Genomic DNA, 26769 nt, shown 5'->3' on the forward strand with positions numbered 1-26769 from the left:
GGGTAGGTCAATTAGGGAGTTTATTGGGGTCACCATTAGCCGGGGTCCTTATTTCTCCGTGCGGGAACAGAAACGACGCAACACCAATGTGATGATCAGGTCGTCCATCTTTTTTATTATATATATACTATTCCTTTTCTGGTTACATTTATACTCTACTAAGTTCCGTACACGCACTCATCTATCTTCTAATAGGCTACAGGTCATCTACACGCGCTGTTCACGCGCCTCTACAAGCATTTGCATTGGTTAATTGCAATTAGCACGTAAAGCCCAAAACTTGCCAAAACTCCCTTATCTCATACCCTGTTTTGCTCAGACTTGTGTGCTTTTGCTGACCACAGGTGTTTCTCACTTATCTGCTATCTTGTGTGTTTTTGCCAGCCTTATTTTGCTGGCCTTGTCTTCGTCCTTGCATTCTTCTGTCTGCACTAACTTTCTCCAGCGTGGCCCAGACTCCTACATCTCCCCCTTTTTTTTTTATTTTATTTGCTCAACCAAACTTTGCAGCATCCTCTGCAAACATTGGAACAAGCAAGGAAGAATCAACATCAAAAGCAGCAATACCATCAGTACCATCAATGCTCCTTTGACCAATGTTTGTAACCAACCTCTCAGTCTGAGATCAATGAGCCAATCTGAAAAGGAGCCATGTCCCTCTGTAATATGTTTCCTGTTATGTTGCATTTTCGCTAATCATTGGTGTATGCTCTGTGAATGGTCAGACAAATTAAAGCAACGCATTCCTTCAAAATCTTCACATCTATGCCCATGTGCCAATAATAAAAATCTACAGCAGCGTGATTTTGCAAAGCAGCATGCCTAACACTATCAACATCAATAAGCAGCGCACTCAGCATTTGCGAAGTTAGATTAAATTGCTTTTCACTCCAACATGCTAATCTACGTATATATTTTTGCATTTATGGCAGCTATTCCTTGCGGAAAGAAGAAAGAAGTAGCTATAACAGTGGCTAATGAAGGTAGCCGCACCTTGTCGTTGCAGGTGTCGTCAAAGGTTCGAACAGATCCGCGTGATCTTGTCCTTGTGCACCTGCCAACTTCGAGGAACGTTTATTCCAACACCACAGCTCCTATCCACTACCTTATTATTTTGCCTAATACATTGCAAAGCTAAGCGTTTGCAAAACTCAAAACTAATTTCTGCTAAAACTCTTTGCCCAAGATCTTCAATTAGGCTTAAAGCCCTAGAAAACTGCTGTTGTTCTCTAAAACTCTAATCTGTCCTTCTGTACTAACAGCTAATCACTGATATACTGACCTACCTATAAAATCAGACAACCAATCTGCTTCGGTAAAAGATAATCCGGTCAGCACACAAGTGACATTTATACACACTTTCCCGATCATACTCACGTGTGACTCTCCAAGTTGCCCTGTCACACCATGCACAATGTATAAAAACCCAAGGTCGACAGTTTAGACCATGTTCCGTACTAGCTGTGTCATGTTCTTCAAGCTGTTTTATGGTGAGCGGCTGTGTTCGAATATCTGCATAAAATGACTACAGATTCGGTAAAAGACACAGAACTTCACTGTTCGCTGGATGTAGTGCCGTTAACAACGGCGTCAGGACCAAGTTCAATCGATGTTGGTGTCTCTGGAGTGCCTCGGGACGCAGGGTTGGCGTCGTCATTCTTTGCGATCCATGGTTTCACCCACTTTGCGGGGACCCATTTAGGTGGATCACAAGCATAACCTCTTCCCCAAGTTAGCAACTGCATAGGTCCCTCCCATTGCCCAGATTGAGGGGAATACAATTGCACTTGAATTTTTTGAAAAGAATAATCATGCTTGTTTGTTTGCATATGTATTCGCGCAGGCGGTTCATCTTGCCCTCCGCGTATATTAAGCCAATTTAAAACAAATAATGTTTTTGCCAATATCTCATGAGGGGAACCCCCTGTCTCCCCCTGTTTTTTCAAAATAACAAGGTGATGTTTCAATATACGATGGGCGCGCTCAACGATTGCTTGCCCAGTAGAGTTGTGTGGTACTCCATGGAGAAGCTGAATTCCCCAATGTTGTAAAAAGGCAGTGGTGGAGGCTGCCCGATATGCGGGACCATTATCAGTTTTAATTTTCTTTGGACACCCCATAACCGCAATTGCTTGAGTCCAATGTTGACGAGCTGCTGCTGCCGAGGCAGAAGCATGAGCAGAGGCCCATATAAATGAGGAACAGGTATCCACTGACACATGTAAGTAGCGAAGACGCCCAAAAGGCGGAAATACAGTGATATCAGTTTGCCAAACTTCCCGTGGCTGTAAGCCACGAGGATTCGCACCACCGTCCTGTAGCGGTGTGAGAGTGGCACAGTCTGGGCAAGCAGCCACTATCGCCCGTGCTTGGGTCTTAGGGATGTTAAATTGCTTACGTAATGCAGTTGCAGACTGGTGAAAAAAGGCATGAGATTTATAGGTTTCTTGAACAATGTTATCCGTGTCTGCTAAAGCGGCAACCAACTGATCAGCTCGAGCGTTGCCTTCTACAAGACCTCCAGGGAGCCTAGTATGGCTCTTTATATGCATGATAAAAACCCGATGCGTGCGATGATTAACAGTATTTCGTAAGTCGACAAAAGCCTGAAAAAGGGTGGGATTGTTTACATGTCCTAACAAGGCCCTTTCGATTCGTTGTACTACACCTGCCACATATAAAGAATCAGTCACAATGTTTAAATCTTGAATGTTCCAGCGGTTAAGCACAGCAATCACCGCTTTAAGCTCCAAAATCTGTACAGATGTATCGCAAACAAAGCGTTCTGATTGCCATATTCCATTCTCCTTCCAAACAAATCCTGCCATTTTGGTCTTGCTGCTGGCATCTGTAAATACTGTTAAAGCCTGTAAAGGTTGTCGACTAATGACAGGAACAGCAGTCATTGTTAAAGCAGTTTTAAATAGTGGATGCTTTGGATAATGGTTGTCAATTTGATAGGATTTGTTCATCACAGCCACTGAGAAGGACATAGATGATTCACACATAGCCTGAATTAGGTCCAGTGCATACGGCACAACTACTCGATCCGGTTCCTTTCCAGCAATAGATATTGCTCTCTGAACACCTTTTCGGATAATACTTGCTATCGCATCCACACGTGATGTTATTGTTCTATGTCCTCTGGCTGATAAAAATAACCATTCAATAATTCTGAGGGGATTAGACTGTTGTTCACACCATTGTCCTAAAAAAGCTGATACTTCTGACTCTGTATTATATACAAACAATTGTAATGCTTGAACAGGGTCAATACGAGCTGCAGAATTAACACTCAATTTCAGGGAAATATTATCCAGGGCGTGTTTAGCTGACGCTGTTAGAGACCTAGGTTCTTGAGGATTACAATTTCCTTGCAACAACTTAAATAAAGGCTGTAAATCTGTGTTAGTAATGCCACAAATACTGCGGATCCACTGAATGTCTCCCACCAATTTCTGTAGATCATTTAATGTTTCCACTTTCTGTGTTATTGATAGCTTCTGTGGCCTAACAGTAGATTCAGTTAAAGTCATCCCTAGGTATTTCCATGGCTCAGTCCGTTGTACCTTTTCAGGGGCCACAACAAGTCCCATTATATTTAGAGCTTCTATCAGTTCTTGAATCAATTCTTCAGAAATGGGTGTTTTTTGGCAAAGCAACAAATCATCCATATAGTGATACAAAATACAGTCGATATGATGTTCTCGAAAGGGTCGTAGAGCTAAATCCACATACCATTGACATATCGTGGGAGAATTTTTCATACCCTGTGGTAACACTACCCAATGATATCTCTCAGAAGGTTTTGCTCTATTTGTAGAAGGGACAGAGAAGGCAAATTTTTCATAATCCTCCGGATGCAAAGGTATTGTAAAAAAACAATCTTTCAAATCAATAACTACAATGTCCCAGCCCTGAGGGAGCATGGATGGATTGGGTAATCCTGGCTGAAGTGCTCCCATGTCCTGCAGAACTGCATTAACTGCTCGCAGATCTTGTAACAGTCTCCATTTTCCAGACTTCTTTTTGATGGTAAACACAGGTGTATTCCACGGACTGGTAGAAGGGACAAGGTGTCCAGCATTCAATTGTTCTTGCACGAGATCTCTTAAATGAGCGAGCTTCTCAGTTGGTAGCGGCCATTGCTCCACCCATACAGGAGTATTAGTTAACCAGCTCAGTTTTAAAACAGGACGGGGGTCGCTCGCTACAATGGCCGCCCCTAAAAAGGCGTTTGTAATACACATCCCCACTGAGACAAGACATCTCGCCCTAATAACCAGAGTGTCGTATGCAGTACATATGGTTTCACTTGTGCTCTGAGACCTTCTTTGTCCTCTATAATGGTAACAAAATGTGCACTTTGCTGTGTAGGGGATGCTCCTCCAATTCCTACAACCATGTTGGATGCCATAATCAAAGGCCAAGAAGGTGGCCATGCAGCATATGGTATAATGGTGACATCAGCTCCAGTGTCAAGCATGACTTGTTCAGAGCGGATCTTAACTCCATCATTCCCAAGTATTGTGACTGTTCTCATAGGCTTATTGTTGGTGATCAATTGTGAAAAGGCAACAGTCACTGGTCCAGTAGACCCAAATCCTTGATCGCCTCTTTCGCGATCTTGACTCTTAATAACATGTGCTCGAAACGGAATTAATTGAGCGATACGGTCACCTTTATGCAATGTGGCTGGAGGGTTTAGAATTCTCACCATTATCCCAATTTGTCCAGTATAATCAGAATCAATTAATCCAGGAATAATCATAATTCCTTGCTTCGATGCCGAGGATCGTCCTATCAATAATGCACTAAGTCCATGTCCTAACGGTCCTGTAACTGCGGAAGGAACTACATGCACTGAATCATCTACTATTGTGATGTCGACTCCCACGGCCGGATCGAGGCCTGCACTTCCTCAGGTGGCTGCTGAAAGCTCGTCAAGGCAGCCGCCACTTGGGGGAATTTGAGTGTCTTGGCGCCCCCCGGAAAGGCGCTCTGCGAGGAGTTTCCTGGCAAGGGGCTCCCGTCTTTCTTGAATTTTGATCGACACTCGCTGGCCTTATGCCCAAATTTATCACATCGGTTACAGGTACCGGCACATGGCGCTGTTATGGTAGCTTTCTTTGCCTGAGGACATTGTCGCTTAAAATGATCAGGTTTACCACACAAAAAACATCCTTCCTTTTTCCTAGCATTTTTAAGTCTAGGATCTCCTTTTCCCTGACTTGTAACAGGTCTTAAAGCTGCAGCAAGGGCTCTTGCGTGGATAGTAGCCTTTTCTTGCTCCTCCACTAATGGTGGCAATCGTGAACATGCCTCAACCATCTGTGTCAGGCTAGCACCTCGTGGGAGACTGGCAATCACTTGTTGGCATCTTTGATTTGCATTTTGATATGCCAAATCTTTCCCCACCGCTGTTTTAGCATCAGGTGTAAGATTAGGTGCAGTATCCAGTGCCTCTTTCAATCGATCAATAAATTGCATATATGGCTCATCTGGCTTTTGCTTCACTTGATGATAAGGCAGTCTCGGTTTTCCAATTTGAGGCAGCTCTTGAAGTGCCTCTAAGGCCAGTGCATGAGAGTGTTGTGTTATACGAGGGTGCAAGGCTGCCTGTGCTGCTCCATTACAATACTGTCCTGTCCCCATAAGTTGATCAAGTGTAACAAATCTTAAAGGATCATGTCCATCCAACTGATGGAGGTTGTTTACCATTGAAATCTCACATTTTTCATGCCATCTTTCTTTAAACATCATAAAAGCAGTAGGGGGAAGAATAATCTCCAAAAGTGCTCTGATATCAGTTGGCACTAAATCTTGGTTGCGAAAGAAGGATTGTATCACAGTCATAACTTGTTTGTTATCATACCCAAAGTCCATGACTGTTCTTTGTAACTGAGTCACAGTCTTCCAGTCAAATGGATGCCACACCCGCTGGTTCCCTTGCACGACAACTGGCATTGCCATGACACTAGGTGGCAGCATCTGCCCTTCTATAACTGCATGTTCAATCACCCCCCTCCATCTCTGCCCGACAGTATAATTAGGGTCCTGGGGGGGGGGCGGATCAGGCGCGGAAGGACCGGATGCCGAAGAAGCGGCATTGTTTTCAGGTCCTTTTCTTTCATCTTTGCCCTGCAGCCATCCAGCAACCCGTTTTAATGGAGTCGTTGAACTAACTTCCCCTTCTCCGTTCTCTACCTGTTTATATTTTGCGTATGCTTGCCGTTCCTTTGATGTAAGCCCATTTCCAAATTTACCTCTCAGATAACTATCCGCCTCTTCTGGAGTCATCTCTCCGTCCTCTAACAGCTGCATTACCCAAGCTCTGGCTCTTTTTTCCTTCTCTCTCAATTTCTCTTCAGTAATCTGAGTCTCTTGTGAGGGTCTCTCAGAATTATTTTGCCCACCGGGCACACCCCTAGCTTCTGGTGCACAGACGCTCTCTTCGACCGCTTTCAACCATCCCTTATGGCTTGATGAGCCTTTCTATACGCCTCACGAATAGCCTGTTTGGCTGACCCACGATCTAGCCGTTGCATTTCATCCAAAAGGTCAGATATTGCTTTCTCTTGCTGTTTTAACAGACTAGCAAGCTGTTCAGAATGAGGTTTAGGATAGACTGCCCGAGACGACTCATCATCCACATCCATAGGGAGCGGCACTTTAACTGGGTCTATGGAATTTGACAAAGTACCAGGAGGAGGTGAACCAGGCAAAGGTGGGGCAGAGGGCATTGTTGGCAGCACCCAGGGTTCGATCTCAATCCTAGGACCTGCCCAAAATTCCCTTTCTGACACGGGACACACAACTTTAGAGGACGCAGGCACACCATCAAATAACAAGTTCTTTTCCTCCTTCTCTTTCTCCTCCTTGTCACTCTCCTTCCACTCAGCGGCAGCAATCGCGCGAGCAGCGGCAGCAGCAACACAAGCCCGACCTTTCATTGCTTCCAATATCACTCGCACACTTCGATAAGTAGGTGCTAATTTTCTCGCTTCCTTTTTCCCTGCTTGAATCGATTCCCACAAATCAGTCCCAATAGATTTCCAAACTTCTTCATCATACAACTGATCAGTATTAGTGATTAATGTCCTACGTCTACACCAGAGAAGCAGCGTGGCTAAATCCCCTTCCTTGAGATCCACCTCTGTCTCCTCTGCGAGCTGCATCAAAGTTCGAACTGCAGCCTTTTCTGTCGCTGATGCAGCGAGCCCCATGCTGTCGGTATCTAAGCCCCTACTTTCCCGGCTTAGCGCGGATCCGCTCCTGCCTCTCTCGGGCAGCCCGGCTTACCTCCGATAACGCCGGCCGACAGCCCCCGCCTTCCTCCGGCTTCTGTTCAGGCGATTCTATCAGAATCAGTGACGATTCTATCACGTCGTAAATCACGTCGATAGTAAATCACTCACATTGATAGCAGGTCACATCGGCATGCCGGCACATCAGCACTTTGGCACGTTGGCACGTCGGGGTCACCATTTGTCGGGGTCACCATTAGCCGGGGTCCTTATTTCTCCGTGCGGGAACAGAAACGACGCAACACCAATGTGATGATCAGGTCGTCCATCTTTTTTATTATATATATACTATTCCTTTTCTGGTTACATTTATACTCTACTAAGTTCCGTACACGCACTCATCTATCTTCTAATACGCTACAGGTCATCTACACGCGCTGTTCACGCGCCTCTACAAGCATTTGCATTGGTTAATTGCAATTAGCACGTAAAGCCCAAAACTTGCCAAAACTCCCTTATCTCATACCCTGTTTTGCTCAGACTTGTGTGCTTTTGCTGACCACAGGTGTTTCTCACTTATCTGCTATCTTGTGTGTTTTTGCCAGCCTTATTTTGCTGGCCTTGTCTTCGTCCTTGCATTCTTCTGCCTGCACTAACTTTCTCCCAGCGTGGCTCAGACTCCTACAGGAGTTGTTGATTATTTTTAGTAGGGGGTGGGATTTTCGGAGGTTGAGGGCCATTAATTCTTGGGTCTATGTTGATAGAATGATGATGAGGATGGAGAGGGCGAAGGATCCTAAGTAGGTTTAGATTAGTCCAGTGTGGAGGGTGGTTGAGGTTTTGGCTGCTATTAGTTATAGGTCGGCAAGTCCTTAGGGGCCTATTTTTTTACACCAGGATAAGTCAATTAGGTGTGAGGCGATTTTTTTGTCTGCTATTTAGCAGTTTTATGGAGCTAGGGCAGTCTGTTAGAGGGTTGAAGTATCCTAGGGTTGAAGTATCCTAGTGTAGTGGAGAAGTTTAAGTAGGTGTTTTGTTTTGGTTGGGTTAGGCTGGGTGTTAGGTTTGAGAGTTCTAGGGCTAGGATGATGCCTAGGGTTGTGATGATGATGACTGCAATTTTTCTGAGTGTGGGTATGGTTATTGGGGGGGTTTTCTGGGGATGGTGTAGGATGTTGTTCTGCTGATTGAGGATGCTAATTAAACTCAGACACCAGAGTGAAAAAAGGAGGCTGATTTTACTGTTAATAATCAAAGGATATAACTAAGTACTATAGAAAATAAGCAGTAAGAAAAATACAGAATAGTACATTTACTTATTACTACTTACAGTTAAGCAAGGTAATGCACCTAATCATTACTACAGGACAGGGAGAATAGTGATTAAGAAAGACCCATCACCACTTGCATACGTTACCAACATCCAGATCCGCAGTCGCTGGTGTCACGTCCCGCTCAGACGAGGGGGACAAGTGACTCAGATTGGCAAATCCCCAATGGAGCGGACAACAAGTCTCCAAGTCTAAACATTTATTAACTACTCACAATGTACTAATTGAACACACGATAGTTGGCTAAGTATATAGCAAGTTGTGGCAAGCAATACAATATGCCTTGCATTTCTTAATAGGAAAGGGAAAAGAGGGAGATAGAGGGAATGGGGAAATACAGATCACCGGTCTGGGTTTCTGCGCTGATCCTGCCGACGAGGGTTCCAGGAGGCACAGGAGACATCCGTCTTTTTCGCTGGCATCCGTCTTCTTTGCTTCACTGCACTCTCTCTCCCCAGGCCGCGCCACCCCCCCCCCCCCTCTTCTTGATTTATACCCACTTTCCTTGGGTCCATCCCCTAGGTCGACCCACATACCTACGTATCCCATGTACGGGGAGGGGTAAGGTGTTTCATGGGATGATGTAATTAGCATGATTGTGTTAGCCCTCGTTAGCATATTGAGGGGTGTTAACTTTAATATGCATTTTGTGGATAATGAAGCAAAGGTCATTCACCGGACAGATGGCCCTTGAAGTTTTGGCCAGGTGCACCAGAGCAGAGCTGTCCTGTCTCCACAGGGCTCCCTCCTCCAGTCCCATCTTGTGTTATTGGGGCAGCCTTATCAGCTTCGACCTCCACAGAATGCACCCTGTGACTCATAGTTTTGTCTTGCGAGTGTTTGAGGCATTTCTTCGATCAGCCTCAACTTTTGCTTTCTCAGGCTGTTTTTCTTAGTTTCTCACAGGCCTGGTTTCTCGTCTCTCACATCCCACCCCATGACTCAAACACTCCAAGTTCTTCTTTGACCGTTGTGATCTCAGAAGGTATAGGGAAAAGGAAGACAGAAGGTGAGAGAGCATATAGCTAATTGCTGCAAGGCATACTATTAAAAGCAAAAATTTGCATAATATCACAATACTAATATTTACAAGCCATCTTCCCCACCCCGTGAGTCCTGAGGATCCCAGTGATGTGACCCATGACCCAGGGTTCCATCCATCAAACTAGTCCATCAGTCAATAAAAAGGTTCTCACTTCCCGTTGGTGATATCTTCATCATGGCACGGTCTCCTCTATAGAGGTGGTGGCATTGTGGATGGTGATGCAGCATTCTCCCTCAGTTAGATTCAGCACACCGCACAGTCCGTGTTCCTTCAGCAATGCTAGCCGGATTCTGCAACGCCATCTTAGATGCTTGTTGGGTCTGCACCTTTAATTCCTTAAAGGCATACCTTGTTAGTACATATAATTGCTAAGTTAAATTTTCTAAAACTATTTGAGGTTACACGATCACATTAGCAGGTCTATAAGGATTTAAATGGGAATACAATTTAATATTCAGGTACAATTCATTAATGCTTAATTTGTGGGATCAGACCCCTTCAACTAGTCTTTGATTACTTCATCTTGCTGTTGGTGGATGTGGTGTTGTAAGGACCACACCCAGTTATATGAGCTAGCACTGTAATCTGTTTGGTATTTGCAAGCACCAGTGTGCAGTCACAGGTGACTCACAGGCTTCCTTTATTTTGGAGGTGATTCCCAATAAGGAAACTTAAGGCACAACTCCAGGTTAGCCTTCCAATAGGTGAACTCATTAAATGTACCTGTAAAATTTCCTGGATTGTTGATTGTAATTGATTGGCAATGATTTATTCCACACTCAGCAGGTATGATTCCACAAATTATATAATAATGTAAGCAGATTACAAATAATAACTAGCCAATAATGCCTACAACCACTGAAAGTGCTAAATGTAACATAGGTCTCCTGTTGTCCAGGATCAATGCTCTGTAAAACACATATATACATGACAAAACAATGATGGTTAGAAAGAAGGGACAATCCACCTGGTATTGATGCAGTATTCTTTCCCATGGGCATCAGCAGCCACCCATGAACAAATATTGATGGGAGTTTTTAGGGTTAGGGGTACTTGCCCCACGGTGGGCAAGTCTACTAGAACAGGTTGTCCAGGATAATGGAGCGGATTTGCAGGGTCTTTAGTCTCTTTTTTCCTGGCGAGTATGGACGGAGGCTTAGGACAGAACGCGGTAAGTCGTGGGCACCCATTAATTCCCCACCGGCTGTTTATCTTCATTACTGCGTCTGACACCCGTTGTGGCCATCCTGGTTCGAGGGGTTTTAGGGCCTGCTTTAACAGTCCGTTGGTGCGTTCCACAATCCCATTTGCTCGGGGATAGTATGGAGTATGGAAAATCCACTGAATTCCTTCATCTTGAGCCCACTCCTGAACCACCCCGGCAGTAAAGTGACTCCCATTGTCTGATTGGATCGATTTGGGCTTAGGCAAGCAGCTAAACCAACGTTTTAACCCCTTCACCGTATTTTCTGCAGTTGCTCGAGATACAGCTTCTGCTTGGGTTAGGCCCGACACTATTTCCACCCCCACCAATACATAGTGTTTTCCCTCAGAGAGCCGGAAAGGGCCAATATAATCCACCTGCCAGGTGTCCCATAGTCCCTTGTTGTCCCTTAGGTGTAGGGGTTGGTCCTTAAGAGGGTTGTGCTCTCCCAGCCCAGTACGACATAGACTACAGCTGAAATAATGGTATTGCACAATTCCCTGGTTACGGACCATCCCCTGCTTATTGCCTCTTTAAACAAATCTTTGCTTCCTGAATGACCCCGCTTTACATGCAGCCATTCCAGTAAGTGTTCCCATTTCTCCTCCTCACCTTCTGTAGCAGTTCTCATCAAACGAGTCATTGAATCCACCTGGTTGTTTAGCAGGTGGGCAGGGTGATTTCCTGACTGGTGTGCAGCAACCCATCCTACTAAAAAGGACTTCCGTTTTGCAATGTTTAAGATTTCCTCCCACTTCTCACGCTGCCACACCGGTACCCGATTTACTTCCCAGTGGTTTTGTTCCCAAAATGTGAGCCGTTCGGTACACCCCTTGAATACGGCATAGGAGTCTGTGTAAATAAATCCTGGTTCTGTAGTCTCAGCTTCTTTAACAATCACGCTCCATACTGCTGTTAACTCTCCCACCTGAGCACTTCCCTCACCCTCTGTTATGATTCGGTCCCCCGAGTCAACATGCAGTGCTACTGCTCGGTATTTCCATACCTTTCCCTCTCTTCTAGAAGATGCATCGGTGAACCATACATTCTTTAGGTGGGTTTCAAATGGGGGAGCAGGTTTTATGTATGAGGGAGGGATTTGAGCAAGCTCCTGTGCTAGTGCATAATGAGCGATGGTTGGCGAATGGCAGTATCCCTGGGGGAGACGTGTAAAAGTAAATTGCACGCCTTCCCATGTAAAGGCAAAGCGATCTCTGTCTGCCTCCTGTATGGGGACCATAAAGAACATATCTTTCACATCAATAGTTGCTAAGATCTGGTGGGCTTGTTCCTGTATGGTTGCAATCAGTTCAGCTATGTTAGGCACTGCAGCTGTTAGAGGACCTGTATTGGCATTTAATCGCCGATAGTCAATTGTCAGACGCCACTTTCCGTTAGGTTTACGGACTGGCCACACTGGGGAATTATAGGGTGAGTGAGTTGGAACGATTATCCCTTGCTCCCGCAGCTCTGCTATTACCGGAGTGATCCCCTCCCTGGCACCTAACGGTAAGGCGTAAGGTTTCACATTAACAGTTTTAGAAGGAGGAAGCGCAGGCGCTTGCTGTAGAAGTCTTATAGAGGCAGTTGGGGACCCAAATTTCCATTCCCTTCCTTTTGAATCCACCCAAGCTTGTCCCTTCAATAGGTCAAGTCCCAGGATATTTGTGGGGAAATTTCCCAGGATCATCATAGCCTCTGTTGCAGTTTCATTCCCAGGTAACCAGCATTTCACCCGAGCAGTCGGCTGTGGCTTAGAGTCCCCGAAAACATCTGTAACCCAGATCTGCTTTTTGTCAGCAATTATGCCATTGCGCTTGGCAACCTCAGCTTGGAGTGCTGAGATCTGAGCACCCGTATCTACTAGAAATGTAACTGGAGTTTTAAAGGGACCGAGCGGAAAGGTAATCAACAAGTCTCCTTTAGTATTCTCTGTGAGCCTCCTTAAGTGGACCCACCCGCCATCCCCCGGCTCACTTACTGGGGATGGCGCATCCAGTTTCCTGACTCTAAATCAATCAAGTCCTCTTCAGGGGCAGTTGGTGTTTGAGAAGCAATTACCACCATCTCATTAGTTTTCAGTTCTGTCCCTCCCTTTGCCCGAAAGGTCCGCTCGGTTGGGGGGGGCAGCTTTTTTTTGTCTTTCCAGGCTCGAATGAGCTTTTCTAAAACTGTAGCAGGCATACCGTCCATTAACTCTCGGGGAATCCCCTGTCCAATTCCCTCAGTCCACAAGAGGTTTCTCTTTGCTCTTAAAACTTGCGGAGGGGAAGGAGGCGGATTTTCCTGCTGTTCCACTCTGCGTACCGAGGGCTTAGGTTTACCCGTTCCCCCGGTAAGGCCCATTCTCCGGCCATAATTTATTAAGTCTTAAGCTATCTCTCCCCAAGTCATGGCTTCTCCCCCCGCCCGTCTCCCCCCTCATGGGGCTAATGCATTCCGCAAACGATCTTGTAATTGTACTGCATGTGATTTCAAAGAGTCCGGCAAGCCCCGAATCAGGGAAGTCATTTGATCAGGGTTAGCAATTAATAGCATCGGGGAAGGCTGCTGCGGAACCAAACGCCTGTCATGCATTAATTGGAGACAAGCAGCCTTCTGCAGACTTTCAGTCAAATGATTTATGGTTGGGGTCTCAATACATACTGGATCCCCCCTTTCCAAGGGGTCCAGACCCCCAGCCCAATAAGCAGCTCGTTGAGTTAACGACCACGGCTCTCTCTGGTCGTCAGTAACTAAGAAAACCCCTGGCCCCCAGTACCCCTGGGCTTCATCTTCTGATAACAAGATTCGGTTGCCACCAGTCAAAGATACCCTCCACACGTATTCAGTCTCAGTTTCCTGAGCTCGTCTGGTATATTTCTCCTGAATTTTCACAAGCTCAGTCGCTGGATATGGTGTAGTTCGAATGGTGACCTGCGGAGCTCTTCCACCCTGACCCTCGGTGGTCTCCGTTTTAATTCATGGTCTTAAATTTGCCCCTTCATTTTTGGGGTAAAAAATTTCTCGGCTTATCTCTAAATCCTTTGTTGGATACAAGGGTCTGGCTGCTGCTTTTGCCAGACTTGTAACTCCCTGTTCACTATCCGGAACAGAGCCGAGATCTGTCCGGTTGCAAGTTTCTTGTTCATTCCCCTCTTTTTCGGACCGTGAGATTTTTGCTCGGTCCAAGGCATCTAACAGAGCCATGTGAAATCGCTGAGAGGTGTTATGCTCATCAGCTAATTGGCTTTTCAGAACTTCAGTTTGCTCTTGCCAGAGTTTAGCTTTTTGTTCAGTAACTTTATGTTCCTCGACCAATTGATCCTGGAGAGCTTTTACCAGATCTTGTAAGGATTTGATCATTTCCCCTTCTAATTGTTTCTTAACATGTTTATCTTTTTGGGCTGCAGTCAGTGCTGCCCCCAATACAGCGCACACTACAGCTTTTCCTTTGCCTGGTCGCGACCCTTGCACCCCCGCAAGCGCACTGATATAGCTTGCCACTGCTTCTGGATTATGCCAATTATCGTGGGCCCAAACCTCTACTAAAGGAGGAGGACAAGCCTTATACTCCTTCAGTTTCTCAAAAACAGGGGAGCAGTCAAGCACCGACATTTCCTGGCCAGTCATGGCTTGCCACTGCTCGAACCTCTCCTGGCTTAGAGCTGAGAGGTCACTTCCCGATTCTCCCTGTCCTTATCGGATAAAGAATCGGTATCCCTCCGACCCTTTCCCAGCGTATAGCTGAGGGGCCAATTCCCAGTTCTCCCTGTCCGAGTTGGTCGGATAGAGAACCAGTATCTCATAAGACTTTCCGACACCGAAGGGGATCCTGCCAACTACGCCAATTTTAATGTCACGTCCCGCTCAGACGAGGGAGACAAGTGACTCAGATTCGCAAATCCCCAATGGAGCGGACAACAAGTCTCCAAGTCCAAACATTTATTAACTACCCACAATGTACTAATTTAACACGCGATAGTTGGCTAAGTATATAGCAAGTTGTGGCAAGCAATACAATATGCCTTGCATTTCTTAATGGGAAAGGGAAAAGAGGGAGATAGAGGGAATGGGGAAATACAGATCACCGGTCTGGGTTTCTGCGCTGATCCTGCCGACGAGGGTTCCAGGAGGCACAGGAGACATCCGTCTTTTTCGCTGGCATCCGTCTTCTTCGCTTCACTGCACTCTCCCTCTGGCCCCCGGGCCCCCCCCACCTTCAATTTATACCCACTTTCCTTGGGTCCGTCCCCTAGGTCGACCCACATACCTACGTATCCCATGTACGGGGAGGGGTGAGGTGTTTCATGGGATGATGTAATTAGCATGATCATGTTAGCCCTCGTTAGCATATTGAGGGGTGTTAACTTTAATATGCATTTTGTGGATAATGAAGCAAAGGTCATTCACCGGACAGATGGCCCTTGAAATTTGGCCAGGTGCACCAGAGCAGAGCCGTCCTGTCTCCACAGGGCTCCCTCCTCCAGTCCCATCTTGTGTTATTGGGGCAGCCTTATCAGCTTCGACCTCCACAGAATGCACCCTGTGACTCATAGTTTTGTCTTGCGAGTGTTTGAGGCATTTCTTCGATCAGCCTCAACTTTTGCTTTCTCAGGCTGTTTTTCTTAGTTTCTCACAGGCCTGGTTTCTCGTCTCTCACAGCTGGGCAGCCCCGGTTACAGCGAGGATTTGGAGAGCCTGTCCCGGCAAGTGGGAAATCCTACACGGTGCGTCCACCCGTAGGTGAGGCTTCCAAAGTCTCTGTGAGCGGGCCCAGCCTTATATACCCAAAAATCAGCAAGTCAGAATAGCTGGCACCTTTGTTTTGAGCGGAAATATCTGGTTTCATTCTCCTGTTGGATTCCACCCAAAGACTGGCCAGGGCTCGGGGGGCGGGGGGTGGAACCAAGGGAGCTTCTAACAAGGCCAAACACTTGGGTTCTCAGACTTGAACAAGGCTAAACAAGGGAAGTTGGATACATTCTCTTGGACTTTCATCCTCACTACTGATTATATTCTGTCCAAGCTACATCTTTCACTGGTGAGCATACATATTTCATTAATGATCAGATACTAATAATTAAACGCTAATGGTAATACAGATTTTACTAATTAACAGATACTAATAATGGATAACATTTAGTTGTGAGGTTCATCTAGAGGTCAACTTTGTTTCAGGGACTATTATTCAGGCCTTAGCACTACAGATGTGATGACTAGTCCAGTTACAATGCTGCCTAGGGCAAGGCGGGTGATGGGATTGGTGATTATTTGGTTGTTTTCATTGATTGGGGTGGTTGAGGGTGTGCGGGTAAATCCTGTTTGGACTAGTAGGGTTATGCGTAAGCTGTAGGTTGTGGTGAATGATGTGGCTAGGATTGTTAGGAGTAAAGCCCAAGTGTTTAGGTAGGAGGTGGTTAGGTTTTCAACGATGAGATCTTTTGAGTAGAATCCTGCTAGAAAGGGTGTTCCTATTAGGGTGAAGTTGCCAATGGTTAGGCAGGAGGTGGTTGTTTAGAGTGTTTTTTGTAGGCTTCCTATTTTTTAGATGTCCTGTTCTCCATTGAGGTTGTGGATGATTGATCCGGAGCAGAGAAATAATATGGCTTTAAAGAAGGCATGGCTTGAAATGTGGAGGAAGGCTAGTTGTGGGAGGTTTAGTCCAATGGTAACTATCATTAGCCCTAGTTGGCTGGATGTGGAGAAGGCAATGATTTTTTTGATGTTGTTTTGTGTGAGGATGCATGTGGCTGCAAATAGCGTGGATAGGGCTCCCAGGCATATAGGCATAAGGTGAGGGCAGTTTCGTTGGTGAATATGGGGTGGGTGGGGATAAGTAGGAAAATTCCAGCTACCACTATGGTGCTGGAGTGGAGTAGGGCAGAGACTGGGGTTGTCCTTCTATGGCGCCTGGTAATCATGGGTGAAGGCCAAATTGGGCTAACTTTCCTGTGGTGGCTAGGATAAGGCCCCGTAAGGGGAGTATTGGAGTTTGAGTGAGGGAGGGAGTTTGTTGTAGTTCTCAGGTGTTTGTGGTTGAGGCAAGTCATGCTATGCTTAGGATAAGGCCAATGTCTCCTATTCGGTTGTAGAGTACGGCTTGGAGAGCAGCTGTATTGGCTTCTGCTCATCCATGCCATTAGCCAATTAGTAGAAATTATATTATTTCAACTCCTTCTCAGCCAGTGAATAGCAAGAATATGTTGTTGACAATGGTTAGTGTTATTATGGCAACTAGGAATATTAGGAGGTGGGAGAAAAATTTTGTGATGTGTGGTTCTGAGGCTATGTATCATGATGCAAATTGGAGGATGGATCATGTTACAAATAGTGCAATGGGGAAGAATATCATGGAGTATTGACCTATTTTAAAGCTAAGGGGGATTTTGAAGTTTATTATGAATTTTCATTCTCAGTGGGAGGTGATGCTTTCTGTGCCTGACTGAATAAAGAGTATTAGTGGTGTTAGGCTAATTAGAAAGGTGGCTTTGACAGTGTGTGTGATGGTGGTTGGAGAGTTTTGGAAGTTTTTTGATAGAAGTGGGAATAGTATTGGTGTAAGGATAATTATTAGTGTGAGGAGTATGGAGGTGTTGAGGAGTAGTGCGGTTTCCACTACTTTGATTACCAAGATGAGTGGCTCCTAAAACCAGTGGATTGCTGTTATCCTTTGAAAGTAAGGGGGCTGAGGTTTTAGACTCAGATGCAAGAATTAGCAGTTCTTGTTGGTTAAACCTCCCCTCGGCAGGTAAGAAGGATTTAACTTCTATTTTTAGAATCACAGTCTAATGTTTGGGTTAAAACTATACTTGCATGAGGGGGTTCTAGAGGTTCAGGTTTCAGGATTAGGAGGAGGAGGGGGATAATGTGGAGGGTTATTAGGAGGTATTCTCATGTGTTTGAGTTTTGGATGGATGTAATGTGGGTTGGTAATGATCCTCATCGGGTTGTTAGTAGTATGAATAGGGTATATGAGGCAGTTAGTAGGGTTGCGATTCCGGTTAAGATGATTGTGAACGTGGATCAGTTGAATAGGGCAATTATAATGGTTAGTCCTGCTATTAGGTTTGTGGTTGGTGGTAGGGCTATGTTTGTGAGGTTAGCTAGTAATCATCAGGTGGTTATGAGTGGTAAGAGGGTTTGTGGGCCTCTTGTTAGGAGAAGAATTCAGCTATGTGTGCATTCATAGTTTGTGTTAGCCAGACAGAACAATATTGAGGAGGTTAGTCTGTGGGGAATTATAAGGATTATTGCCCCTGAAAATGATCAGGGGGGTTGAATTATACTTGCAGCAATGACTAGGCCTACGTGGCTTACAGAGGAGTAAGCAATGAGTGATTTTAGGTCAGTTTGGCGTAGGCAAATTGAGCTGGTTATTAGTGCCTCCCATAGAGCTAGGGTGAGGAATGGGTAGTAAAGGTGGTTTGAGAGGGGGCCTATTAGGGAGGTGACTCATATGATGCCATACCCGCCTAGTTTTAGGAGTGGAGCAGTGAGTAGTATGGATCCTGCAATTGGGGCTTCTACATGGGCTTTGGGTAATCACAGGTGTAGGCCATATAGGGAGTCTTTTACTATGAATGCTATTAGTAGGGCTAGGCTTGATAGGAGGTCAGTTCAGGAGTTGGTGAGTGTGGGGTGGGTTAGTTTTAGCATTGTGAGGTGTAAGGTGCCAATTTGTGTGTGCAGGTGTAGGATGGTGACTAGTAGTGGTAGGGAGCTGATGAGGGTGTAGAATAATAGGTAGATGCCAGTGCTTAGATGTTCTGGTTGGTTTCCTCATTGTGTGATTAGGATTAGGGTTGCTTCAAATGAGATGTAAAATAATATTAGTTCTGTGGTTGAGAAGGCTAGGATGATGAATGGTTGAATTGTGATTAGGGTTGCAATGAAGGTTCGTTTTTGTGTTAGAGGTTCGTGTTGGAGGTGGTTTTGGCTTGCTATGACTATGAGTGGAAGTAGTCAGCAGGATAGTACTATTAGGGGGGATGAGACTTGGTCAATTCCAGTTCATTGGGTTAGGTTTTTTGGGGGGTAGTATGTTGGGAGTAGTCATTGTAGGCTGAGGGTGGTGATTAGGAGGCTGTGTGTGGTAGCGTTAGTTAATAGGAATTTTGGGGGGGGATAGGAGGGTTGCGGGGAGGAGTATGATTGTTGGGAGGATGATTTTTAACATTGTAGGAGGTTTAGCTTGTGTAGGTGGTCAGAGCGTGGGTTCATGTGGAAGCTACTAATATTTCTAATCCTGTGCCTGCTTCACAGGCTGAGAATGCTAGTATGAGTATGGATATTAGGGTGGATGATGTTGCTTGGTTTTCAATGGGTCAGATTTATAGGGCAATATATATGGATAGTATTATGCTTTGTAGGCATAATAGGGTTGAGATTAGATGAGTTTGGTGGAAGGCTAACCCAGAGATGCTTAGGGTGAAAGCTGAGTAAAAGCTTAGGTGTAGGAGTGACATAAAGTCATAGGGTTGGGCTATGGTTTGTTGAGTCGAAATCAACTGTCTTGGTTAGACTAACTTTCTGTGTTTATTCTGCTCATCCTAAGCCTCCTTGTATTCACTCATAGATTAAGCTGAATGTGAGTAGGAGGATGATGGTAGAGGCTCGGGTTAGGGTGGTGGTGGGGGATTGGAGTTGAATGGCCCATGGGAGTGGGAGTAGTAGTGCGATTTCCAGGTTGAATAGTAGGAATAGGATTGCTACTGTTACCGAAAATCCGGAATAAAGAACTTATCAACACCAATTTGATGCAGATAAGCAGACACTTCTTTATTGACGGCCGGGCGCGCAGGGGAGTATTCTTACCAACAACGCGCGCCAAGCACTAAAATCACTCATCTTATATAGAACTTTTCATATACAATTTCCAAGGACACAGTTTCATACACAAACACAATTCCCAAGGACACAGTTTCATACACAAACACAGTTTCCTTGGCAAGTACTTGTAAGCTGTTACGGTTGTTTCCCCAAGTTTCTATTAATCCTAAACTTTGATAACTACTTGTATTCTTCTGGTCCTATCTATATATTATAAATCAACTTACAGATCAGTTTGTATTTGGTTACCTAGGTTCCAAACGTTTCTACTAAATGATTATGACCAATCTCTTCGGCCTTGGTATGGGACTGTATAGGTGACTCTAAAGCAGCAATCGGTTGCCAACACAAACCACAACAAACAAAAATTTTACTAAATATTTCTTATGATTTTATATTTCTATTAAATCAAACACAATTTCTTCTACTTATTGGTAAATCAATAACATTTCCCCCCTTTGAAAGTGTTGAATATTATTTCAATACTTTCACATTTTTATTCATTTTCATTTTCAAAGTTAGTATTTGTTTCACCATATTTTGGTGATGGACTGTATCCAGGTGGCACATGTGGTACTTCTCTCATAATCCTTCGGTGTGCTGCAAGTCTATTAATAAACTGTCTTTTAAGACAGGCATAAATTAACATGATCATCACAAAGACAATTAACAGCAAAAACAAGGTCTTGATCAGGGATTTCAGCCAAGAGCTCAGGTTCCATCCTAATCTACTAAAAATCTTTCCCAACCAATCTTCGGACATATTTTCTCGAATCGTTTCTGTTTCTTTTTCAATTTTTCCTAAGAGATTGAGATCATGTTCTACATCCTGAGTCACATTAGGAATATGAATGCAGCAATGATCTGGGCTATCCTTGAGATATCCGCACACTCCATGCTCCTTTAACAGAAGCATGTCCAATGCTATCCTATTCTAAAGTGTCATTCCGGAAGTTGCCTGTAATTGAATGTTTAATTCTTTAAATCCTTTCCTTGTGACGTTGGCCAATTTTTCTACTTGTCCTGTTAACTGATAGAGCCATTCTCTGTTTCTATATGAAGCTATTGGGTTCAAAGGGACTCTAAAGCCCAACCAATTTTCACTCCTGTTGATGGTTCATTCCATGTGTCATCATCTGTTTCAGACCTCGTGGTTCGTTTTAATCTTAAATCTTCTAAGGGTCCTTTGAATGGCGATTTCTTCCAAATTGGACACAATGTTGGCAGGCCTAAAGTAACTTGTTTCATCTTACCGTCTACTGGCAAGTGAGTTGTCCAGGTTCCATCACTTAATGCCCAAACCAAATGTCCTGGACTTTGAATGGTAGATTTCTTACACCTGAAAAAGTATCCTCTCCTGGGCGTAAATATGCTTGTCAAAGTGAGGTTATTATGAAAACCTCGACAGTAACAACCAAACTTCAGAGCAGCTGCTAAGGGAGGAATTCTTTGAATTATTGAGTCTGCATTGCTGCAATCATATACCTTTTCACACTTCCACCATGGTACTACATGTTCCTTTTCTATTCGTGTAGTACCTTTATCTACTACTGAAGGAAAAATTGCAAGTACACCTTTAATCCAAGTACTGTCCCAAGTAAAACACCAGGGAGTTCTAACCATGTACTAAAACTGAAAAAATATGGACATCGACCATACAAAATTCCACTGTGCTTGTGTTTGTATACTTTGACCAGTTTTGTTACACTGCCATTCCATGATGTTTCTACTCACATTGTTTTTAATCTGTTCATCGTATGAACACCACCCTAACAATCCCTGTTCTGGACCTGCTTCTAGCCCTAAACCTAGATAAGTCGTTGGTATAAACTGATGGTTCAAGAGTTTTAGACAATCTGCCTCTCTGCCCACCGATTTCCATTGTTTTCTGATAACTTTCACCTGTTCTTTCCATTGAGTCACTGGCCTTTGCTCACAATAAGTAAATTCGTTTTTATGTTCCAGGTTGGTCAAATTCATAGTTAAAATTCCCCAAGGAATAGATTCACCTACTGCTCTTGGTATTGGCAAACAAGCAGTAATCTGTGTAACATTCTGCAAGTTGGCAAATCCCTTAATCAATCCTAACATCAAATTTTCCTCAGTCATTTCTTTGGGAATGTTGATCAATTGTTCTGTGTCTTGTTGTCTTTTGTTTCTCACCACCGAATCAGTCCACACCAGTATCACCTGCTTAGCTAACACAAGGAGAATAATCACAAACTGATATGAAAAATTAGACATGTTTCAGAGTCAGTTTTAAAGTCTTTGGGTCACGGCTAGTAATCTTCCATGGAGTGGGCGCCTTCTTCACCCGGGTATAGTGTATCCAAGCATCTGATTCTGCAATCTTGATAGCCGTAAAGGTGGTTAACAGTATCTGGAAAGGTCCCTTCCAGCGTTCTTGCAGAGGTTCGGAAGTCCACGTCTTCACATAGACATAGTCTCCTGGTTAAAAGTCATGCACAGGATTTTCAAGGGATAATGGTCTGTTCCACAATATTGCGCTCCAAATTACAGTCAAAGTTTTTCCTAAAGAAAGTAAATAGTTATACACATCTTGTTTCCCTTTCACATGCATGTTTGGATTTGGTTCTGGGGATTCATAAGGTTTCCCATACAATAATTCATAAGGACTGACTGAGGTTCCACTCTTTGGTTATACTCTAATTCGTAACAATGCCAATGGAAGCGCTTGAGGCCATTTTAAATTAGTTTCTTGACAGATTTTGCTTATTTGTCTCTTTAAAGTTTGATTCATTCTTTCTACTTTTCCACTGGATTGTGGCCTCCATGAGGTATATAAGTCCCAAGTGATACCCAAAATTTTGCTAATATTTTGGACTACTTCTGCAACAAAGTGTGGACCTCTGTCAGAGGAAATTCCAATAGGAACTCCAAATCTTGGAATTATTTCTCGTAGTAACCACTTTACTACTTCTTTTGCTTGTGTGGTGCGACAGGGAAAAGCTTCTGGCCATCCTGTAAAAGTATCAACCCCCACCAGGATGTATCGATACCCATTTTGTCTAGGTAATTCTGAAAAATCTACTTGCCAATAATCTCCAGGTTCCGTACCAGATTTTAACCTGCCCATTTGAACTCTTCTCTTGATCACTGGATTATTTTTCAAACATACTTCACATTTTGCAGTTATTAATTTAGCCATGTCCATCATCTTCACTGATATAACTTGTTTTTGTAAAAATGTTACTAGAGCTTCTGCTCCCCAATGACATTCTTGATGTTTGGTTTGCATTATTTCTCTCATTAATAAAGGTGGAACTACTACTCGTCCATGAGGAGTTATCCACCATCCAGCTAAATTTTTCTTGGCATTCAGAAATTGACCTAGTTTCTCATCTTCCACCGAGTATTTTGGCTTTTCTCTAGGAAGGGTTACTGTCTTGGAGGGAATTAATGCCATTTGGAATGCTCGTTCCTTTGCTATTTTCTTTGCCATTCGGTCAGCCAAATTATTTCCAACAATTTCTTTTGTGTTCCCAATTTGATGTGCTTTACAGTGCATGATTGCTACTTGAGCTGGTTTTTGAACTGCTTGTAATAATTGTAAAATTTCATTTTGATGCTTAATATTTGATCCCTGGGAGGACAATAATCCTCTTTCTTCCCACAAAGCTCCATGGACATGTACTACCCCAAAAGCATACTTTGAGTCTGTCCAAATATTTACTTTCTTCTTTTCACTTAGTTCTAAGGCTCGAATTAAAGCAATAAGTTCTGCTTTCTGAGCTGATGTGGTACCCGTCAATGCCTTTGCTTCTATAACTGTGGTGTCTGTTGTTACCGCATATCCAGCGTATCGGACCCCTTGCTCCATAAAGCTGCTACCATCTGTATACAGTTCCCAGTCTGGTCGCTCCAATGGTACGTCCTTCAAATCGTCTCGACTGGAATAAACATACTCAATGGTAGCCAAGCAGTCATGTTCCAGTTGTCCTTCTTCCTGTATGGAACTTAAAAACACTGCAGGATTTACCAGGTTAGTTGTTTTTAGAATCACATCATCTTGTTCAGTCAGTATTACCTGGTACTTCATCATTCGGCTCGGAGACAGCCAATGTCCCCCCTTTTGTTCTAAACCAGTTATCACCATGTGTGGGACATAGACTGTTATTGTTCTTCCCAAAGTCAATTTCCGAGCTTCTTGTATGAGCATCACTGTTGCAGCCACTGCTCGAAGGCAGTTCGGCCACCCTTTACTCACTGTGTCCAGTTGTTTGGAGAAGTATCCGACCGGTCGTTTCCGGCTTCCTATCCGCTGAGTCAGCACACCCAACGCCAGACGTTGTTTCTCATAGACAAACAACTGAAAATCTTTGGTTAAATCCAGAAGTCCTAAAGCAGGTGCAGACATTAAGGCGCATTTTAATTCCATAAAAGCCTTTTGCTGTTGTGGGCCCCATACGAAAGGAAAGTTTTTCTGGGCTCATACAATGGTTTAGCTATCAGACCGTAGTTCATGATCCAAAGGCGACACCACCCTGCCATTCCCAAGAACGCTCTGAGTTCATGAATATTTTTCAGCTCAGGTATACTACAAATAGTTTCTTTGCGATCTTTTCCTAATTGTCGCTGCCCTGTTGAAATTTCAAAGCCCAGATAAATCACAGTCTGGCAGGCTATTTGGGCTTTCTTCCAAGATACCTTATACCCATTCAGTCCCAGAAAATTTAAAAGGTCTGTTGTTACCTGTATGCAGGTAAATCTTTCTTCTGTGGCAATCAGTATGTCATCCACATATTGTAAAAGTAAATGTCCAAGCTTTGGTTTATCCCGTTTCCAAATTTCAAGCTCTTTTGCCAGCTGATTTCCAAAAATAGTTGGGCTATTTTTAAATCCTTGGGGTAGCCTTGTCCATGTCAACTGCATTTTTCGTCCTGTTTGTGGATTTTCCCACTCAAAAGCAAACAATTTTCTGCTTTCCTTTTCCAAAGGTATACAAAAGGAAGCATCTTTTAAATCAAGCACTGTAAACCACTGATGAGTCTCCTTTAACGCTGTTAACAATGTATAAGGATTTGCCACCACAGGATATATGTCCTTGACTATTTGATTTACTGCTCTCAAGTCTCGCACCAATCTATATTCACCTGAGGGTTTTCTAACTGGTAGAATAGGAGTATTATACTCAGATTCACACTCTTCTAAAATTTTGTACTCCAAAAATTTATCAATTAATTTCTTCAGCTCCTGTCTGACTTCTGGTTTGATTGGATATTGCTTAATTTTTTTACTGTCCCTGCACCTTCCTTTAAATCTATTTTCACAGGCTCTGCCAATTTTGATTTGCCAGGAATATCTGTTTCCCATACTGTAGGAATCACTGCAGAATCCACCTCTGGTGGAATTTCCTGCTCTTTCACTTTTTCCTGTATCATCAGGTTTTCTCCTGTTTTTGATTCAGGTATTTTCAAGAAAAGTTCTCCTTCTTCAAAAACAATCTGTGCATTTAATTTGGATAACAAATCCCTTCCTAACAAGGGTATCGGACATTCTGGTACATACAAAAATTCATATGTAATTATTTTATTTCCAAATTTTAAATCCAGGGGTTGCAGGAATGGCCTATTTTCCTCCTTCCCTGTTGCTCCTATTATGTTTGCTGGTTTTGTTCCAATTTTTCCTTTACAAGTATTCAATACCAAAAATGTTGCTCCCGTATCCACTAAAAATTGAACTTCTTTATCTCCCAGCTTAATTACAACCAGAGGCTCAGCTGGGTTCCTCTCCGGTCCCCTTCAGTCATCTAAAACCATCAATTTGGCTATTTCTTGCTGAGCATTCCCGTTTCTTGGGCAGTCTCTCTTCCAATGCCCTTCTTGTTTACAAAAGGCACACTGATTCACTCCTAAGGGGGTATTAAAGTTTTGATTACCATAGTTCATAAATCCTCCCCTTCCACCAATTCCTCATCCTCTTCCTCTGCCCCTTCCTCTGCCTGCTGTCCCTGTCATTACAGCCAACAATCTACTTTCTCTGGTCTTCCTTTCCTCTTTTTCCCTGTTGTTATATACTTTCCATGCTGCTTCTAGCATTTTATTCAAACTCCTTGAATCCTCTCCTTCAAGTTTCTGGAGTTTCTTTCTTATATCTGGTGCCGATTGTCCCATAAAAATCAAAGCCAATTGTATCTGAGCCGCCTCTGTTTCTACTCTTAAGTCAGTATATTTTCGGGCTGCTTCCTTCAATCTCTCCAGAAACACTGAGGGAGATTCATTCTTATCTTGTCTCACCTCATATAATTTAGACCAATTCAGAGACTTAGGCATGGCATGTTTAACTCCATGCAAAATCCATTTCTGGTATCAATGCAGTCTTTCTCTGTGCTCTACATTATTTGGATCCTACTGCGGATCCCCAGATGGAAAATTCTGCTCTACTGTTCCACCTGTTGTCCCACTCAATACAGCCACTTCTACCTGTGCTTTGCCAGCCTTTAATACCATCTGCTTTTCTGTATCATCCAGTAAATTATCCAAGATCACCTGTAAATCACTCCAGTCCGGATTCTGTGTTCTGATTATAGTATCTACCACTCTGCCTTCTCTTTCAGGATCTTCTCTATATATACCTGCTGCCTGCTTCCAAGCCATCAAATCCGTAACTGAAAAAGGCACTTTCACATACACTGGCCCATCATTACCAACGCCCTGCCGTAGAGGAGCTATTGTTTGCACCTGCTGCCGAGTTCTTCGGGAGACAGGAGTATGAATTACAATCTCAGGCGGCCCTTCCTCCACATCCTCTATTCCACTACTCTCTGGTTCCTCTACCTGTTCCCTATATTCTCGCCCCCGATGCCTTTCTCTCCGCGGAGGGGATATATCTAATTCTGGCCCTTCATCCTTTTCAGCAGAAGCAATTCTTTTCTTTAAACAATCTTTTCCCAACTCACATGTTGAACACCACTTTTTCACCTTTTTATCGTCAGAAGTCATAGCCATTACTAAATTATCCCTACTAATCAACTTACATTCTTTCTGCCAATCTTTCCTCTGTCTTAAATAGAAAAATAAATCAACATATGGCACTTCACTCCATTTCCCTTCCCTCCTACAGAACAGCATTAACTGCAGAATGGTGTTATAATTCAGTGTCCCATTCACA

The 26769-nt window shown here is 43.9% G+C and overlaps 1 protein-coding gene across 4 annotated transcripts in view; it reads left to right on the plus strand.

The window, feature by feature from the left end:
- The window catches only part of LOC141917860 (polycomb group RING finger protein 3-like), a 176572-nt gene that overhangs the window by 113770 nt on the left and 36033 nt on the right, over window positions 1-26769 (plus strand). The window lies entirely within an intron of this gene.

The sequence above is a fragment of the Strix aluco genome, chromosome W, assembly GCF_031877795.1.
Source record: "Strix aluco isolate bStrAlu1 chromosome W, bStrAlu1.hap1, whole genome shotgun sequence".
In the NCBI taxonomy this organism is placed as follows: Eukaryota; Metazoa; Chordata; class Aves; order Strigiformes; family Strigidae; genus Strix; species Strix aluco.